The sequence below is a fragment of the Euprymna scolopes genome, chromosome 2, assembly GCF_053919585.1.
Source record: "Euprymna scolopes isolate OS-2025 chromosome 2, ASM5391958v1, whole genome shotgun sequence".
In the NCBI taxonomy this organism is placed as follows: Eukaryota; Metazoa; Mollusca; class Cephalopoda; order Sepiida; family Sepiolidae; genus Euprymna; species Euprymna scolopes.
This window is the reverse complement of record NC_136483.1, coordinates 202025566-202043414: the sequence shown is the minus strand read 5'-3', so window position 1 is coordinate 202043414 and position 17849 is coordinate 202025566.

The window sequence follows — 17849 nt, the reverse complement described above, 5'->3', positions numbered from 1 at the left end:
TGGGTGTGAAACCAATAACACACAGCAATGAATCATGTGAATTACTTTTATCATAAGTTGTTTTTTTTCAATCAATCATCCATGCACACATCTTCTATGATTAATGTTTAGCAGGAAATTGGGTGCTTGTACAGTATATAGTATATAAAAATGCAGTTTTGGTATAACAAAAAAAAAAACAAAAAAAAACAAACTATCACATACTTTTTTGTGGCAAGAGTTACGCAATCACTAACCACATTTTTCCTGAGTTAGTGTTGTAAAATACCAGTCGCAAGTGGAGGTTCAAAACAATGCCGAGATAAGCAGAGAACACAGACAGCGCCTAACCTTCCCAAATAGTCACCCATCTGGTACTAGTCAAGCTCAACGTTGCTTAACTTTAGTGATCTGACGAGAACCCGGTGCGTCAATGTGATTATGTCGTATACACATACATTATTATTATTATTATTATTATTATTATTATTATTATTATTATTAAAATTTACGTTGCGAATTTGTCTCGTGATGTTATTAAAATAAGATGAAACAGAAAACCTATCAATTTTCTTTTATGCATCTCGCAATCCCATCAACTAAAAAAAAAACTAGAGAAGGGGGTTAAACGGCCGCGCTAAGCAAAAGATTAGAGATTGAGATTGATGACAGGCAGGGTTTATATTATTTCTAGACAAGACAAATCAAAGTTTTTTGGGGGAGGGGGAAGGACTGCTCAAGAAAGAGAAGAGAAATGAGCAAGATAGGCAAGACATTACTTTTAAAGAAAAGGGGAAGAAACTACATATTAATAAAATTGGTTGGAACAATTACGATTTTCTGCCTATTATTTATATTTTTGTCTGGAAAGCTCACGTGTTATTTTAAGAAACCAACACACTAGAATAAGCACACAGTGGCCTGCAAAAAATGCCTTAGCAGCGTCATTGTAGTAGTAGCGTTCCTAGTAGAAGTGCTTGAGGTGATTAGCAATAAACTCTTTCTCAAAAAGAAGGTAAAGCCTGGGAAAGTAGACCTCCAAGGTCTGAACAGAATCACGACAAAAAAAAAAAATGTTGGACAAGAGTTGTATTGGAATTCTATCATAAGAACATGGGTTGTCTACTTAATGTTTTTTTCAAAATACATTACTTTCGAATCAAGAATTCTCATTTTGTATGGTAATAGTTTCAAGATAACTCCACCTCTTTTTCTCCTTTTCATATAATGCTACCATCTCTTGCTGTTGCTCTCTCAAGTGTGGCTTTTTTTTTCACATAGGCATCACCACTTATCAAGGCCAAGAGGCCACTCGAGGATAAGGGTTAAAGAGTGTACAGTAGAAATTGGGCAATATAGTAATCATTAGTAATGGAAATTCAGTAAATTTGTGAACAAGTGGGACGGCTCATCAAGAACTTGTTTACATTAGACTTGAAGACAGCCATATTGTAGTCAGCTGGAAACCAGGAAAATGGAAGACAATTCCACAGGCGTGCAGTTCTGAGAAAGAAGCTTTTTCATGGAATCTATGTTTAGTTTTAGGCACAGATAAAGAGTGTGTGGGGGGGGGAATTATTGATAGTGTTTTCAGCTAGACGAGTGTTTCTTGTGAAAGTTTGGTGAGGGGGGACCATAGACTGAAGCTCAGTCGAACACTTTCCATGAAAATGACGATACAGCAGAGACAAACTCGCAACATCTCTTCTGTGATATAGAGGTTGCAGGGAAGAGAAAAGGATATCTCCTACGAGGCTATGAAGTCTATTTTGAACTCTCTCAAGGCAGGACAAGTCCTTTCTAGCAGCTCCTGCCCAGATGTGGCTTTGTCACTATACCTTTTTAACTCTCTGCTCTTGACTTCCATCGATTGATTCGATGAATTTGATTCGTTTTAAAATCCAAGCAATTTCTGATTTAATCCATTAATCCATTCATACGTATTTGGTCTCATTTGAAAACAATTCCACTTTTCCGCAACCGTTTGCTTCAACAATTTTGAAGTGAAGAGCACAAAAAATAACTTAAACAATGGCAGCAAAACTCATTGGTTGAAGAAAACGAATAGGTAGTGAGAGTATTATAAAAACAAGGATTTTGATTGGGAGGAAGTTGGGCTTGGTTAGGCTTAACTATAAAAACGATCCTAGAATGTAAATCCATGCATATAGCCAAATTATTTTCCTTGGGAATGAAACACAAACGTTTTTGTGCAACTTGATTTCAATAATTTTCTGTTTTAGACTACTTGTACTGTGCTTTAATTTAATACACTGAGCACTGTTAAAGTAAATCCGGAAGAATAATAAATATATGCATGCCTTGTGGGCCAAGGTTATTTAACCAAAGGCTAAGGGTGAGGTAACCCTGACAGAAACCTACCTCCAGAGGAGCTTAGGCCCTGTAAGCTGCGGCATATATGACCAACCGGTGTGTGGAATATGCTCTGGTGCCCAGCAACCTAAGTTCCAGTCATGGATCAAATGGCATGGTGGGTGAGAGGGCTCTGTAAGCCGTAGTGAAGGCAACCTCCCTAGGAGAAGGAAAACTCTGATATAAAACCTGCGATGACTGCTGCATCCAATGATGTTGACTTGCTCTTTTTTTTGGATCGATGTGGCAGTTGTTTAGAGAGTGGGATTGTCTTGGTGCAAAGTCTTTCCCCACTATAACAATCCTCATGCACAGGCATTGCTCGATATAAGTTAGATACACTTTTTACCATCTCGTGTATCTTTTTTATATTAATATTTTGGCAATGTTCGAAAGCGAATTTGCTGCCATCATGTATGTATGTATTATTCTATAACATGAGTATAAAATAATAATACATAGATCCTCAAGTAGTTGAACACTTTCAAAAGGAATTATTTCCCTATTAGAAACAAACATGGAAATATTAAAAAAAAATTTGCTTAAAAGCATCACAGCACAAAACAAAACATGATGAATACATGATTAGCAATGAACTTAAAGATAACAAAATGTACCACATTTTTAGCTTTAAAAATGATATTTTAGATATAATAAAAGACTTAGAGTTTTATAATCAATGTAATCAATTTTAAAAACAATTACACAACATTATCAAGCACAAACGATTAACAAAATCGCACATAAGACTAAAACTTTCTATAACATAACTAAAGTGTATAATAAATTAATTACAGAAAATATTATCCAAAATTATTTTAAAAAAAACATGCAATTACATAAATATAATAAATACAGTGTAAATAAATCATAGATAAACTTAAAACTAGCCAGAGCTTATCAAACTAAAATTTTAGAAAGCATACATCCTACTAAAAGATCACAAAAGCGATTTCAACAATAAACCAGTCACTAAACTAATTAATTAAAATAGACCCGAAATAAGAAAAATTTTGAAAACAAGTGTCTTCAGAATGATCAAGGAAATAGAAAATTTATAATTAAACAACTGCAGAGCTGGTTTAATACTATCAAAAAGAAAATAAATATAACTTCTTAGAATTTATCAACTAAGCTCCAGCCCCTGTCCCATCGCCACAATGTTGCATCACTGCTCCTGTTTTACAAATATTTTAATGGAATGTGTTCTGATGAACTTGTACCCCCTCGCCGTACATATCCTCGACAAACAGCTTTGCAATAAGATCTCACCCCCTTCATTGTTGATGTCCCTAAATGCCAGAAAGCTTTCTATTCTAATAGTTTCTTCCCTCGAACAGTTATACTTTGGAATTCCCTTCCTGCTACCTACTTTCCTGGATCTATTAATATGCAGAAGTTTAAATGTAACATAAACAAATATCTTGTTAATCTTTCCTAGACATGGCCCCAAATAGTAGCCCCTTACGTTCGATTGTAGATTTGTTTTATTCAGCAATAGATGAAACCCCTTTTATAGAAATTAGCGGGCCCCAAATTTCTATAAAGAGTTCAGACACACAGAAAATGTATTCATTTTGAGACAAATGTTTGTTTTTCTCGTGTCAATGTAACTTTGATAATCATGCATTGAATTATTTTTGTCATTTATTGAAATTTTTAAAAATGACATATCATGAATTAAAGTGAAATTTGTAAAAATCCTATTTTAAGCTTCATTAATATTCCCTTTTCCCCTTTGCTAGTTTCCCTCTCCCTGCATGATTCACATAATCAGCACTCTTCTCTCAATTGTCCTATGTACTACCTAGTTTTTAAATTTATAAATAATAAAAAGCTAAGCATTAAAAAAATAAATTAAATAATTCGAATATCTTTTATGCAATTGAAAAAAAAAAAAAAGTAAAAAAATCTTTATGGTAAGTACAGTTGACATAGAATCAAATGAAAAGCTAAAAAATAAAGGCATTTTGTAGTACAAACAAAACGAAAAAGCGATGAAAATCATCAAGTATATAACAAATAATAAATTACTCTTCTATTTACCTGGATAATTTTTTTGTGATTTAAGTTATTTTAAAGCGTTTATTTCATTCGAAACACAAGGAGTGTCAAATCTTAAGTTAGAAAAAAAAATGGCTGACATTAGACGGTCAGCTGGGGAGTCTCAATAATCGCTCAAAAATCGAAAATCAAACAATATTGATAGAAACCTACCCAATAAATATCACCACAATATTTATTGAAAGAGATTTTTCCAGTATTTTCTTTAATTTTTGTAGACTCTCCAAATGCTTTAAAATAAATTAGCTCACAAAAAAAAAAAAAAAAAAAAAAATACCCAAAAGAGTAATTTATCTTGCCTTTGGTAACATTTATTTGTTATATATTTACTTTTTTAAACCACTTTTTCGTTTTATCGTTTACTCTATAAAATAGGCCAAAATAATTATAAAAGATCGTTTGGAAGTTTTCCTTTAGGGAGAAAGTTATATTCAAGAGATTTAAAAAAATCCTGGTTTCAAAATCATGTTGAATGATTTTCAAGCATAGTAAAAAAAAAAAAAAAAAGAAAAGTTTTTTGGGATTTTTTTTTTTTCAAGAAATATATTCAAGAGATATATTTGAATGTTGCTTTAAGTAAAATAAAGAAATAAACATTTTCACTGGATATTAATGGGTTTTATGGGAGAAGTAAAATCTTTAGAGTATATTTCAAAGGGAAAAGTGTAAAAACAGGTAAGAAAAGTATATTAAAGGAAAGAGGTGAGAAGTAATTGAAGGGGAGAGAAGACAGGGTAAGAGTTAGAGTGTGGGGGAGGGAGAGGAAAAGATGGTAAGGAATAAAGCAAGTTAGAAGAGAAAAGAAAAGATAAACAAGGAATGAGAGAAAAAGGGGAAGAAAAGGAAAAAACATTCCTTTAAAGCTAACCAAAATATAAAATGTGTACCTTTCCCATCCCAACTCCTTAATTACAAAAAAAAAAAAAAAAAAAAAAAAAACACTTAAAAGATTCAACTATCACTCCCACTTCCACCCGCCGGATATAAAAAAAATATTTTATAGATAAAATTTTTACAGACATGTTAGGATTTTGTGGATAAACATGTCTATAACAAGTAGGAAAGCCACCATTTCTAAAGAAAACAATTAGCTGTGAGAAAGAAAATGAAAACATATTTCCAAGCAACAACTCTTAATATAATATATCCTGGATGTTTGCACAAAAAGTACCAGTAGATAGTCAGTGTATTACAAAGTGAAACGATAAAATTGTTATTCTAGAAAAGACGCCACGATTCCATTTCCATTAGACAAAAACCGGTTTTCTTTATTTGTTGCAGACCATATACTAGTTGGCCAGTTGTGTACAAATCCCAAGAGCGGTAGGAGTCTTCTATCATGTCTGAAAGTGACACAATGTTCAAGGAGCGAGATTGGAGATGTGCCACTGTACAACTCATGCTTTCTACCGATCCAAGTTATAACAACAGGACCATTGCCAGCACCATCAAAATGTAAATCTAGACGGTTTAATGCTTGAGGACGTGCCCAGGGTGATGAAACCAAAGTTTCCGGCCATGGTTATAGTCTTTGGAGTGGTTTCAAGTGAAGGCCACATCATGCCATTTTATATCGTCGAAGTCGGCTTGAGAGTCAACACGAAAGTGTACCTGGATGTGCTGAAGAGTGTGGTGATCCTCTGGTGCAATAAGGTGGCCTCTGGCAAATCCTAGGTGTGGCAGCAGGACTCTGCACGGGCCCACAAGTCCAAAGAGACCCAGGCTGAGCTTCAGAAGGAGTGCTATGTCTTTGTACCTTTCTCTCAATGGCCCCACCTCCTCCCCCGACCTGAACCTGCTGGACTACTTCATTTGGTCATAGGTCGAGAACATCACCAACATGACCTCCCACAACACCAAAGCCAGCCTGATCGCCACCATCTGCCGGCGCTTCCAGTACCAGACCCATATCAAGGTGGCGATTGAGGCTGAAGGCGGCTACATTGGATAGATATCAGCTCTACTACATAATCAAGTTACCTGAATTGATTTTTTCAATGAAAGTTTTAAAATAAAGCTGTAGTGTTGTTTTCTTTAGGGTGACAATTTTATTGTTCCACCTTGTAATATGTTTGCAGGTGATAATAACTAAAGATATCACTTTTACTGTGTTGAGATAGACAGAACAAGGACAATCTACCTCCATGAATTAAATAACACATTCAATTCAAAATTCTGTACGAAGATGCATCTGAAGCAGGTTGAAAATAACATCTTTCAAAACAAAAGACGGAAGGAGATTGTTATCTAAAAAAGAGTTTCTGCTGACAATTTAAGATGTTTACAACAGCCTCCATTTGCACATTGGAATTTCAGATGAACACACATCTGACGAAGGGAAATAAGTAAGAATATAATATAAGAGTATAAAACACATGCACACACACACACACACACACACACACACATATATTTATATGTACAAGGAAAAGAAAAAAAACGGACACCATAAGAATATATACTAATGCATATAAATCTAATCATTCATTCAATAGGGGGATTACATCAATTAGGGGTCTGGCATATATTTGCTCTTTATACGTCTTCCTCTTACACCTCATTATTTCGTTTTTAATGTAGTTATCGCTAGACGTCACATTTCTAATGTTACCTAGCACCTTTTCTCCTCTTCTGATTCGAAGCATTAGGCTTCGAAATACCTAGGTATAAAGAGCATATATATCCTGCACCGCTAATCGATATAACATCCCTATTGAATGAACAATTAAATCTATATGCATTAGCATATATTTTTATATTATTGTCTTTTTTTAATTTTTATTTAAGCTCCACCTCAATTGTTGAGCTTTGTATTATCCCGATAAATCTCCTTTTAAAGAATTTCTATAATTCTTTTTGGCTCCCCCATCATATATATATATATATATATATATATATATATATATATATAGTGCAGAACCCTGGGATACGGTGGCCCTAGGATACGGGTTTTTCAGGTTATGATGTGGAATGCGATGTTTTTCTGGCCCCTGGTTACGGTATTTTTCCCGCCTAATGGTGTTATTTATAATGTTATTTGATTATATACATGTGTATTATATACTGTATTTTGTTACTAAGTTTTAATGCTGTATCCCGAGGTTCTACTGTGTGTGTGTGTGGGGGGGATTCTCAAAGAACTGAATCACATTGCAGGAATCATTTCTAACATGAAATAAAAATAATGTAAGAAAGAATCCTCATCATTATCGCATATTTTTATGCTTTCACTTCAAAGGGTTTTCCATGTGTTCGTTCTACATCCAGCAGACGACACCTAAAATAAAAGTCTTAAAAATAGAAATCGACAAAAAATCTGAACGAAATCTGATTCATTAAATACATAACGTTGTTCCCCCCGTTTTATTCATTTGTTGTTTTGACAAATTTGCCAACTGGGGACAAAGTGAGTGGAGGAGGCTGAAGGATGAGTAGAGAAAAGAAGCTAGCAAAAGTCATCAAACATAAGATTATCGTATTACAAAGCAAAGATGGTTTTTATTTTTACCAAATAATGATCTCTTGCAATCAGTTTGCAGAAAAATATTTGAAAGAAAAAATATTGATAAAAAATGTATATAAAATAAAAATAACTTAGAATATGAAATTGCAGAAAAATTGTGTGTGACATTTTCCAATAATTTTGAAAGATGATGGTTTGGTGAAACTTTGAAAGAATCTGAACTTTGAACTTGTGGCGAATGGTTGTGAGATCAATACAGAACACAACTGCAAGCAACTTGAATTGAGTCTATAATAAATCCATTGAAAAGTATCCAGGTTTTATTAATCGAAAATCTGCTTTATTCTAACCAACAGATGTATACATTTGCTTACATAAATCTGATTCATAGAACGCAACACAATGCAGAGGTCTAACGGATAAACACAAATTGAAACAAAAATGGTGAAATAAACTATGCAGATTTTGGTATTTGTACAGATGTTGTATCATATGTATATATACATGTGTGTGTACCTGTATGTATGTGTGTACAGATGTTGTATCATATGTATATATACATGTGTGTGTATCTGTATGTATGTGTGTACAGATGTTGTATCATATGTATATATACATGTGTGTGTATCTGTATGTATGTGTGTACAGATGTTGTATCATATGTATATATACATGTGTGTGTATCTGTATGTATGTGTGTACAGATGTTGTATCATATGTATATATACATGTGTGTGTATCTGTATGTATGTGTGTACAGATGTTGTATCATATGTATATATACATGTGTGTGTATCTGTATGTATGTGTGTACAGATGTTGTATCATATGTATATATACATGTGTGTGTATCTGTATGTATGTGTGTACAGATGTTGTATCATATGTATATATACATGTGTGTGTATCTGTATGTATGTGTGTACAGATGTTGTATCATATGTATATATATACATGTGTGTGTATCTGTATGTATGTGTGTACAGATGTTGTATCATATGTATATATACATGTGTGTGTATCTGTATGTATGTGTGTACAGATGTTGTATCATATGTATATATACATGTGTGTGTATCTGTATGTATGTGTGTACAGATGTTGTATCATATGTATATATACATGTGTGTGTATCCGTATGTATGTGTGTACAGATGTTGTATCATATGTATCTTTATGTATGTGTGTATGTGCAGTGCCGGCAAAAAGCAAGTCTGCACTTGTAATTTTTTTCAAAAACTGCAAATTTAAGCTAAATTTAATGTAACTGTTTAAACAACCTATACCTAATTTGATTCGCCTTTTATTCTTCTATAATTTTACTTGTTAATATTTGCCTTTTAATTGAAATATTCTAGTGTTCACGTCAATGTAAAAAAATAACTTCAAATTGAGGGGGCAAAAAAACGGCTCCCCAAATCCAACAACAGTGCAATCTTGTTTAATGCCGGATGCATGCAAATGTTCCTGCGGATTTTTCTGATCTTGGAGTTTTAAACGTCAAAATGAACGAAGCAATTGTAGTAAAAGGAATATTCAGGTTCTAGAAATAGTTCTGTAACATTTCACCATCTTTGCAAGAAGAAATAAGTTGGTTTTGTTAAATACCATTTGCCATTACAGTAGACCTCCGGGATATGACATTAAAAATTAGTAACAAAATACAATACAGTACACTATATAATACACATGTATATTATAAATAACACTGTAAGGGAGAGGGGGGGGGCAACTACCATAACTAGGGTCCGGAAAAACATTGTATTCCAGATCATAACCTGAAAAAACCGTATCCTAGGGTTACTGTATTCCAGTGTTCTACTGTATTAGAACCTTCTCATAAGATTACCAATTGCAGAATGTTCTGGCAATGAATTTTAGAGTTAACTATAGTTACTGATAACATTACTGGAATATTCTAGAGTATAATAGTCATGAATATTCAGACAACAGACATTGTTTTACGTTAAAATTGAATTGTTCAAATAATTTTTTCACCAAGTAAAATTTAAAAAATGTATTAATTTCTGCCATTATAAGAATTAAATTTATTATTTTGTAATAGTATATATCTTTATAAATAAAATATATCTAAATTTGTCTTTGGTTAGACTTTTTACATACATAAAAAATACATTTTTTCAAGTTTATGAATATTTTTTCCCTCTCCCTCGACTGTATGTATGTGTGATTTTTTATATATACTTTTATTACATTATATTCCAGATCATAACCTGAAAAAACCGTATCCTAGGGTTACTGTATTCCAGTGTTCTACTGTATTAGAACCTTCTCATAAGATTACCAATTGCAGAATGTTCTGGCAATGAATTTTAGAGTTAACTATAGTTACTGATAACATTACTGGAATATTCTAGAGTATAATAGTCATGAATATTCAGACAACAGACATTGTTTTACGTTAAAATTGAATTGTTCAAATAATTTTTTCACCAAGTAAAATTTAAAAAATGTATTAATTTCTGCCATTATAAGAATTAAATTTATTATTTTGTAATAGTATATATCTTTATAAATAAAATATATCTAAATTTGTCTTTGGTTAGACTTTTTACATACATAAAAAATACATTTTTTCAAGTTTATGAATATTTTTTCCCTCTCCCTCGACTGTATGTATGTGTGATTTTTTATATATACTTTTATTACATTATATTCTTACTAGGGTCAGTGTGATCTAATAGAAATTCTTTATGATGATATTTCAGGAACAATTCCTTTCATCAGGTACGTGTTCAACCTTAGTTCAAACATACATATCGAGCCTGCTGTAAACAAAAGCAATTTCGTCAAAATTGGAATGGATTTGCAATCAAAATGCTTCAAACAAATTACATTAACATCTTAATATATTTCATCTATTATTAAACTAGTATTCGACTAATATTGATCAGGATTAAATATTAAAATCAATTGAAAGTAAAATGATTTTTTTATAACAAAAACCAATATCTGCCAGAAATCACGAAACAGATTTAATGTATGACATTACGTTATTACAAAACCTATTCATCATAAATATGATGGGAGAGGAGGTTGTTTTTACATTATAGACAGAAATAACACATCGTCTGGCATGGCCCGATTGTAAAATATGATTAAATATATTTTAATTAATGTAAATTTTGTATCTATTATTATAGAATCAATTCACTATTGATTATTATATTGTACCAAATATATAATAGTGATTTCAAAAGTTTTTAAAAAATATGATTTGGCTGTCATCAGCTAGAATCCAAACCAAAACATTTAGTGCTCCAACCTTTATTCGTTGTCATTTGTACTGTATCCTTACGCATGCAAAAACTTTAAAAAACATGTTGTTAAAGATATAAATGTACATTTGTGCATACGTAGAAAAGCACTTTAAGTCAACTTACGATGGTCAAGTTCCATGTTTTTTGTCAATTTTTACCCCTTAGCAACTATTTTAACCGGTTAAAGATCAAATCAAATTTGTTTCACAGGTCTAAATCCCCTATGTATCAAGTTTCAAGTCTAAACCAAAAATTGACAGAGTAGTTTGGTAGAGACTGTTCCTCAGACACACAAATAAGGTTACTTTATATATCATGGACTCTCTCGTTGATTTCAAAGTATGAGGCTCTTGCAACTTTGTCTATTTAACCTTGTGTATGGGTCGCAAATGGCATTTCAGTCCAGCCAATGATCTACAAAGAAGTCCACAAATAGTGCAACAGTGTGAATTATTGGAATACATGGCTGGGGCGGCAGATGATACTTTATTTCTTTTCCTTGTTTCACATAGTTTGATGCTGCATTTTTCATAATGCCATTAAAGCATGTAGACCTCCATTCATGACGATTAGTCACAGTCTTCGAGGGCAGGAGGGTTTATTTCAGCATCTAGGAGATTGCTTTTTTAATTTGTTCTTGTACCCAAGTAATGGTCTGCGCAATGTCCAGTAACCACTGTCAAGTTGATTGTACACCAACATTTTTGGAAGTTTTTCCTCTTGCATACACAACACATAAGTCCATTGCAGCTGTGATTTCATGAGAAAGGATTCAATACCATCAATATCGCACATGGGGCAAAGGTCATTTGCAATCCTATGTCTTAAACAAACTCCACAAATTTCTCGAAAACAACCACCTGTTGATGTTGTCTTCTGTATAGTGTCCAAGACTCTAAGCGATACAAAAGTGTTGTGAGAATTACAGCCTTGTAGATCCGTATCTTTGTTTGAAGTTTCATACCCCAAACTTTCCAAAGTCGATGACGAAGTTCCCCCGAAGGTACTGGAGGCTTTTGCAATTCTATTGACGATCTCACCATCAAGCATTCCACTAGTGTTTACTTTACTTCGGAGGTAGTTAAAAATTTTGACATATTTTGAACTATGATCGTCAACCTGAATTGGAACCTGAAGGAACGCATGCACAGGCAGGTTTTGCTGGACACCCCCAAATTGTTTTGGTGCTGGAGCTGATGAACAGCTTCGTTTTTATTATGCTCATAGTTAATCTGAACGCCTTGCAAACAGCAGAGAATTTGTTCATAAGACGTTAAGCTTCCTCGAACAGAGTAGTCACAAATTATAATCTGGTTCAAGTAAGAGTTTTGGCGTTAAACCTCTGATGATTAAAAAGGCCACCATTTGCCATATACTGAATTTTCACGCCATCCTCAGTTCGAGCAAATATATAAAATTAATATATTTGGGCAGCATTTTTTCTCTTATGTATGTTTCGTCGAACAGTAGAGATAATTCCTGTTTGTTTTTATTGCCTGAAGACGACTCATGGAAATCGAAAACATTCGCGACAATGGCAAATTTCTTTTTACATTCGAACAGAACATTCACACATTGACCCACCAAATGAAAAAACGGATTGCAAAAAAAAAAAAGACAGAAATTATCTCTGCTGTTCAACAAAAAAGGAAAAACATATCTATATATATACATATAAATGAAACTCTTGGTATGTTCGTAATTGATAATCTAAACAACCACTGGACAGATTGCTTCGATATTTTGGTAAAATAATTTCATCGTACTCATGCGGTTTTTTTATATAACTCTTTATAATCATCACATTATACTCAATTTTTCTTTAATAAATAGGTGGGTTTCTTTGTAAAGATGTATCTATTTTTTTATTTGGGGAAATATAATTATCACCGCCCGCCGTCACATGACATCACAAAAAGGAACTTTTGGTCTCGCCATGGCCTACTAATAAACATTGTGGTCTCGCTTATTGTAAATAGAATGTGTTTATAATATGGGTAAATTTTAAATGGATAAAATTTAATTACGTGATTATTAATAATGCAATCATTTGATTGAAATTTAATTTAAATTAACCACATGTGGTCGCTTTCCTGTCAAAATAGTCAACGAAAATGGATATTAGCAGCAAATCGACCATTGTGAATCATCTTTGTACTATTCAGGAAATTAAAGATTCAATGAGATTCCTATTTCAATCACTTAAATTATTTAGTGTGAAATGAGTTTAGGAATTTATATCCAAACCTAAATATTATTTTTACTTAAAAAATAACATCAATACACTAAGTTAGATAAAATTTGCCGAGAATGTTCTGTTTTACTGTTGTTGTAAAAATGGAACAGAAATTTAAATTTTGTTTGATTTTAAATTTGGTACCTTTTTACATTACGTCCAACTCATCATTCACATTCGACATGTCAACTTTTATAGGTTTTCAGGTATGCTGATAAGGTTAGGTGTGTTAATTCCGAGAGTCGTTCTTAACATGGGTAGGCTGGGGTGTTTATTTGTTGTAAACATACTCGACAACCTATAAGTGTCGACATTTCCAATGTGAACCGTAAGTTGGACTTATGTAAAAAAAAAAAAATACCAAACTGACTTTTTTCGTTTAAAAATTAAATTTCCCTTTCGTTAATAAAATGGTTTTATTTTTTCAATCTTTCGTTTTTTTTATACATAAAAAGTACAATTGTTGAATATTATTCTTTTGATTACATTTGTTGGGGGGGGGGCACAATTTAAAAAAAAAAAGATTAAAACGGGACGAAATTTAAATTTCCGTTCCATTTTTACAACAATCATAAAACAGTGCATACTTCGCAAGTTTTATCATAAGTTATAAACATCTAGATCTACTTACGTTATATTAGAAACTGAGCGACCCCTAAAAGTCCCTAAAAATCTGGGTGTCAAATCTGCTTAAAATATTAAAAAAAGAAAAAAGAAAAATTGAACCTCTCCCAAACATACTGGCAATAATTTGGTTTCGTCCTTCCCTTGAGTGTTTCCAATAAGAAGGATTGATGTACTAGGATTTGTTTTAGAAACTGATCACTTATTAAAATTGTTTAATTGTTGATTTTTTTTTTGCATTTTGGTTAAATTTGTTAGTTTGCAATCGCTGAGAGTCCACTCCAAAAATTGAACAAAAGATGAAATTAAAAAGAATGGTACTCCAGCAGAATTTGACCAAAATCCTCGGGATTTCAATTATGGTTAGGGTTCGACCGGCAATCACCGGATTCAGCCAAGCGTTGTTCAAATGTTGAAACACTATATCAACATTTTATTTGCTTTTTATGCATAATTAATTAATGATGGGGGGGGGGGTATTTTTTCTGTTTATTTTCTTAACATCTATTGAAAAATAATTTGTACATTCTCTTGAAAAAAAAAAAAAAAATCAAACTTTTCTCTACTTTCACCTAACTATTTACAGTTTTTATATAAAGCCTTCATCTTTTTTTAAAAATAAAATTTCTGTTTTCAAAAAGAAACGTTTACTGACAATTTTCTTTAAAAAAACAAAAAATATAAGTTTTCTTGAAAAACAACTTTCACCTAACAATTTTTTTTTTTTTTTTTTTTTTTTTTACACAGTGGTCACCACTTATCAAGGCCCGGAAGCCACTCAGGGATAAGGGTTATTGCAAGTACATCACGTTAGTGAGGAGATTTTATGAAGTGTTTAATTAGGGGGGCGGTTCATTAGGAATTTGTTAACATTAGACTTGAAGACATCCAAGTTGTAGTCCGGAGGGAAGTAGGCAGACGGAACAGAGTTCCAAAGGCGTGCAGTTCTAAGAAAGAAGCTTTGCTCATGAAATCCGCGTTTTGATTTAGGCACAGATATAGAGTGGGGGAAATTTTTCACAGTGGATTCAGCTAGACGGGTGTTTTTCGTGAAAGTTTGGCGAGGGGGGACCAGGGATTGGAGTTCAGACGAGCACCTGCCATGAAAATAACGATAAAACAAGGATAGGCTCGCAACGTCTCTTCTGTGGGAGAGGGGTTGCAGGGTAGAGAAAAGGGCATCCCCCACTAAACCACGAAGTCTATTTTGTACTCTGTCAAGGCATGATAGGCTGTTTTTGGCAGCTCCTGCCCAGATATGGCAACAGTATTCCATCCTTGGCCGTACTTGGCTTTTATATAGATAGAGAATTGCATCAGTAGTGAGATATCTTCTGGAGCGGTAGAAGGATCCCACCATCTTTCCTGCGACCTTGGCAACAGACTTGATGTACGTGTTCCATTTCAGATCAGGAGTAAAGGTCAAACCCAGAAGCTTGTCAAAACACGGGGCCTCACCCATGGTCCTTTCGTGTGTTTGTTTCTTTCTTTTTGTATAAATAAAGTGAAACTAATCTAAGTAAAGTCGATCGCCTGGCCTATCCGTCCGGGATGTCCTGAAAGGCAATTAGCTTTGATCAATGTGGGGGAAACCCTTCATATCAGAAAATTGCTATTCATTTGGACACTGCCAGAGCTTCCTCCTTTTGTAGGGGGGGGGCTGGTTTTCCCCAACATCGTGGGGAAACAAATATGGCAACTGGCCTACAGCCAGAGTTAACTGCGTGATTAACACCGTGGGAAAACAGAAAGCTGAAAGCTTAACTGACCTACAGCCAGAGTTAAGTGCATGATTCTTATCCGCTATGATGTTAAGTTCGACATAGCTAAATTTGAATGCTTTTCACTTCCTGTCACATCGTAACGTAGCGGTAAGACGTCAGGTTTTCTTTCACTTTCTTTTCCACCTTCACATCACGGGTTCGAGCCTGCCTGACTACTAACACTTTTTTTTTCCAAACACCTACAAACACCCGGTTAATGCCAGACACCCCCACTAGTATGTATATAAAAGTGGATAAACAAGAAAATGCAGAAAGTCATCCAATTTGGCAGGTTATGATGACCTCAATGTGTAAATGTATAAAACCAGTCAGACAGAATTTAATCAAGAAAAAAGAAAAATACGCTTTCCATAAGTTTAATTTATCTGGTCTTGTAAAATTCTTAAATCCATAAATTTGTGCTTTTAATTGTCATGACTGGTTCAAAAAAGTGTTAGGTTTTAAAGCCTTTGTGGATATTTAATGCGGCCACTTTCCTAAAAGTTTGTACATTTGTGAAATAAATATAATCACTATTGTATGGCTATTTTGTTGTGGATTGACTTGATTCTATTGTTAGCATTGACTATTCCAGTTCTTTCTGAAAGTGACTACTTAAAAGGAGGGACCACATGAAGGTTGCCAACATCCATAAGCGAAAATGGAGTTATGGAACTGAAAAGATTCCGTAATTGTCCAGACACCATTAAGCAAAATTCACTGAATTTTAATTTCTTCTTAAGACTTCTTAAGCTTAGATTTTAAATATTTTCTAGAATTAATAGATTTTTATCAAAATTAAATCAACTCTTCTGGACATTAGTAACATTATATGTTAATTTTAATAATTTTCGTAAAGGGACATAAAAATGGTGCAAAATCATTCTGTTCAAGAAATTTTACCTCTCCTGGGACGGGTATGCTCCTAGTATATATACGAGAAATAGGAATAGAGAAAATCAATCGAATGCCACAAAAAACTAAAAGTTTAAACAGATAACACAGCCGCATACCAATGTTATAAATAGAATTTCACTGAAAGAAATATCAAGACTGAATGCAAGTGGAGCGATTAAGAAAATGGGAGGGACAAGGGTCAATTGAAAGTAGGGACTTCAAGTACAAGAAAATGTTGATGGCAGACGAAGGAAAAGGAGGAAAAATTCTAGCTTTGATCTACTGAACCAGTGCACTGATAAGATTTGGAAATCGAAAGAAATGTACAATTGTGTAACCACTCAAAATATTTATTTCTTTCAATTGACATTATACATTAACTTGATCTTCCATTGATACCTTTGGTTTCATGGAGACACTGGAAACTCAACCCATATTCAATAGCAGCATATTATAATTAAAACATACATGAATTTGCGTTATCACAACAGAAGCTTACCATTGACTTACCACTGGCAACAATCATTGGTTTTCACTGGGATTTGGGTGACAATAAAGCTTCCTAAAGATCCTAATCCTCTTTGCACTCATCCAGTGGCGGTCTAGTTAGTGCTTTCTCTCTTTGGTCTTTCCATCTACCTTGATCCTACTCAACTATTAGGTGTGGTGTCAGTTGATGCCGACACTACAATCTGTTTTTTTTTGGGGGGGGGGGCCTTTTCAGTTGTCTTTGTTCCCTGTGATGTTTTTATCATTATCATCATTATCATGCTTTCAATACTCTACATTAAGTAAAAAAAAAAAGTAAAATAAAATGAAGAATCACTTTACCAAAGTTTGACACTTATATAACAAATAAATAATAAACATTTAAAAAAAAAAAAATGACCACAATGCATCACGTGAATTTCTGTCAAGATCATTTGTACAAGAATTTGTTGAAGATTTTCCAAAGGAGAAATTCATTCGGTTCCAATTGCAAAGATAAAAACTGGATGTTTTCCAAGATGGTAAGAAGGATGCAGAACCTTAGAAAAAAAGGGAGTTAATTTACAGAAAGTCTGGGAGAAAATCTAAAATAAATAACAAATTTGTTAAAAACGGATTTTAGAAATATTTGGCAAACACTTAATTTCTTTGGAATGGAATAAGAAATACTCAAAGGATAC